Source organism: Falco rusticolus, chromosome 2 (assembly GCF_015220075.1).
Source record: "Falco rusticolus isolate bFalRus1 chromosome 2, bFalRus1.pri, whole genome shotgun sequence".
NCBI lineage: Eukaryota > Metazoa > Chordata > Aves > Falconiformes > Falconidae > Falco > Falco rusticolus.
Window position 1 is genome coordinate 82,758,222 of NC_051188.1, and position 3,469 is coordinate 82,761,690.

Here is a 3,469-nt window from a genome sequence, read left to right on the forward strand (position 1 = left end):
ATCTGGGTCACTGAGGTTAGAGGGAGCAGCTGATAGGAACAGAGGAGCTGAGCTCCCGCTGCTGCAGGGATACGGCCGCGAAACGGGCCAGGCAGGCACCGAGCTGGTGGAAGGGCAGGAGGGAGGGAGGGAGGGAGGGAGGGAGGGAAAGAGGGAGGAGGAGGCGGCGGCTCGTTCCGGCTCCCGAGCCGAGCCCAGGTGCGCTGTGGTTTCCCTGCGCTCAGCGCTGTGCTCGGCATCCCCCCTCCCCTCGCTCCCCATCCCCCGTCCCCCCCCTCGTCGCCCTCCAACGTTTAACCCTTTCCCACCTCCGCGGGGCTGGAGGCTGAGGCGTGCGCTGGCCCGGCCGCGTCCCCTGCGGTTCCCCACTCCCTCCGTGGCAGAGAGTGATCGCGGTAGGGAAAAAGGGGGGGGGAGGGGGGGCTGGTCTTGTGGTGCCGAGTACCGCCCTCGGGCAGCTCCCGGGACCCGGCTTTGTACACACACGCGCGCACACACACCCAGCTGCGCCGAGCCGAGTCGGGCCAGCCCCCGCCTGCCGCCGCCGCTGCTCCTAGCGCGGCCGATCTCGGTTACAGCCAGCCACCCAGCGGGGTTTGCTGCTGCAGCCGCCGCCTTCCTCCCCCTCCCCGGTCCCCGCCGCCCTTTTCCTTCCTGCTCGGGCTGGGCTGCCCCGGAGCTCCCCCGGCTCGGCGGCGGCGGCCAGTCCCCGCTCCCGGGCCCCTACCGGCGGGGAGGCGGATGCGGAGCGGCCGGGAAGGCGAAGGGCTCTCCGAGCGCCCCTATCGCGCGCCCAGCCCTTTAATCAATTTCACCCTATTAATTATTAATTTTACGCCAGTCAAGCTTGCCCAGGAGGAGCGGGGGGGGAGGGGGGAGGGGAGGCTGATGTCAGTCGGAGGCGCGGCGGGGCCGTGTGCCAGGCTCCCCGCTCAGCCCCGGCCCAGCAACTTTCGGCTCCGCTGGCTCGGGCAGCTCCGCTCTCCGAGAGCCGGGGGAGGCGGCGATTCCCATTCCGGTGGATGATGCGCCCCCCCCCCCCCCCCGCACACACATCCACACAGCTCTCCCTCTCTCTTTTCCGCTCCCTCCCCTTCTCTCCTCGCCCGCCCCCCGTGTAGACACATCCATACAAGGGCCCATTGCATCGTAGCGATGATGGATCGTGCCTAGCGGGGGTGATTTGGTGTTGATCGCATATTATCACGGGCAGGTTGGACTGGTTGCTGATGGACGGCTTTCTAGCAAGCCGCTCCTTCCGACGCTCGGGGAAGCAGCTCGATCGAAAAAGCAGCTTGCTTTTAACTCCTTCTCTCACCAGCACGCGTAGGGCAAGGCTTAGCATCTGTCACAACAGCTCTCCGGATAGCACTTTTCCCTCCTCCCACTCCATTTTCGCCTCGGCAGCCCCGCCGCCGCCTGGCTCTCTCCAGCACCGGGCAGGGCTGGCGGGGCTGGCGGCGAGGGCCACCCCAGCCCTTCCAAGGGCGAGCTGCCGGCCAGGTGGTGTGGTGCATCTGCGGAGGGAGATGCCCGTGGGGGTCCCACGCCCGCCCGAGGAGAGCCCCCAGCCCACCGGCCCGGCTCGCTCCCTGCCCGGGGGGGCTGCTCCCTTCTCCCTCGCCTCCTCCTCGCCTTTTTTATGTAAGTGCACGCAGATACAAAGGCGGTTTCGTAACGCCTCCCGTCTGTAAGAACCGGGGACCTTGGCTAACCTTTCGAGAAACTGACTGCAAGTGCCGGTTAACAGCCCGTGCTGACCGCTCGGGGCACCGGGGGAGGGCCATCATGGCACTGACAGGCGGTGAGGTAGCCATGGATCCACGGCGAAAGGCCTGCTCGCAGCCTGCCTCTCCAGAAACGCTTCGTGCGAGCGCTTATTCTCTGGCGAGAGAGGAGGGCGGTGGAGGGGAGGCTTAACCCTTTCGCTCCGCGCCGCCAGCCGCCTCCCAGCCGCTCGCTTCGAGTTGCGCCGGCCAGCGCGGGGCTGGGACAGCTCCCGCCGGGGCCAGGAGCCAGGGCGGATGGTGGCCCGGGACAAGCTGGCCCTTCCCCACGTGATGGTGCACGACGGAGAGCACCGATATGTATTTTTATTTTTCTTTTTGTGATTATTTTTTTACACAGGGCTCGAAAGAGATGGTGCAGGGAGCTGCCTCCTTATCTCGCTCTTCGCTGCCGGTTTAACTCCTTCCTGCATCCCCAGCACAGGTTCCTCGGGCCGGGGATTGTTTTCTGTTTGGAAACCGGAGAAGGGGGGAGGCTATCGGCAGGGAAGCAATAGCTCGCTCTCTCTGGAGAGCTGCTCTCCAACAGGCAGCGCCTTGAAATCTATTTAAAGAGAGAGGGAAAGGCGGGGGGGGGGAGAACAAAGGGGGAGGGGGAGGAGGGGGCCGAACCAGAGCCAGCGAGAGAGGGAGAAAGCGATGGATCAGCCGGTTTGCAGCGTACATCAAGCTATCACATCTGTATATGCTCCGATCGATGAAAAGGATGGATAATATTTGTCAGCTGCAGACCTTTTTCTTCTCACTTCCCAGGAAAGGGGGGTGGGGGAGAGGAAGAGAGGTAATAGGGAGCTTCAAGGCCAGAGGCACTTCCTGATATAGCCAAATAGAAAAGAAAGGGTGGTGATTATTGTTATTAATTATTTTTATTATTCTACAGCAGCCAAAAGGACCATCAGGGAACGTGCGGCCCTCTCTGTGCTTGCTTCTTCACGCTCCCACTCCTTCCCCCCCTCCCCTTTTTTCTTTCTTTTTTCTTCCTTTTTTTTTGTTGAAACTCGGCCGCTTCCTTGCACGGCTCCGAAGATTTAACCCTTTGCCCGCGGAGGCTTATGGTGGGTCAGCACAAAAGCAGATCGGGAAAGCCTTGGACTGGTGAGAAGAAAAAAAAAAAAAAAGAAAAAAACCAACACGCGCCCAGCGAGAAGTCAGTAAAACGCACCGTAACACACACACAGCGACGTGGTTTGGCTTTAGGGAAGACATGGGGCGGGGGGGGGGGGGGGGGCGAGAAGCGAGAGAGAGACGTAGCCTTTCTCTCCACCGCCCCCCGGCTCTGCCAGCCCCCTCGCCTGGTGCCTGCAGTTGCACTCTGAGTAAATAGTTCCCACACATGGTCCACATTTTGCACAGCAGCAGCGTGTTTCCTCTCGGGTCTCTCGTTGCTGCTCTCCGAGCAAAGAAAAAAAGAGAGGTTTAGAGGAAGTTAAAAATCAGGCGAGCTGAGAAAAGACTGTTACACACATCCTGAACGAAAGCGAAAGCCCAGCATTTCGGCCCTCTGAGCGCCAAGCTCTCACCTCCTTAGTAATGTCACTTACATACATGTTGGACATATCACAGTAATTACTTACACCCGGCGAGACGGACTCTCGGGCGCTCACAATAGCCGGGCTGGCTGCGGAGCCCCCCGGGGGAGGCCGGCCGGCTGCCCGCTCCCCGCTCGCTCGCTGCCGGCGCGG

The 3,469-nt window shown here is 62.1% G+C and overlaps 1 long non-coding RNA gene across 1 annotated transcript; it reads left to right on the plus strand.

The window, feature by feature from the left end:
* The first annotated feature begins 922 nt into the window (after positions 1–922).
* On the plus strand, positions 923–2,820 carry LOC119143894. The gene is made up of 2 exons (XR_005102865.1): positions 923–2,211; positions 2,668–2,820. It is a non-coding gene; the product is annotated as an uncharacterized LOC119143894 (long non-coding RNA).
* The last annotated feature ends 649 nt before the right edge of the window (positions 2,821–3,469 follow it).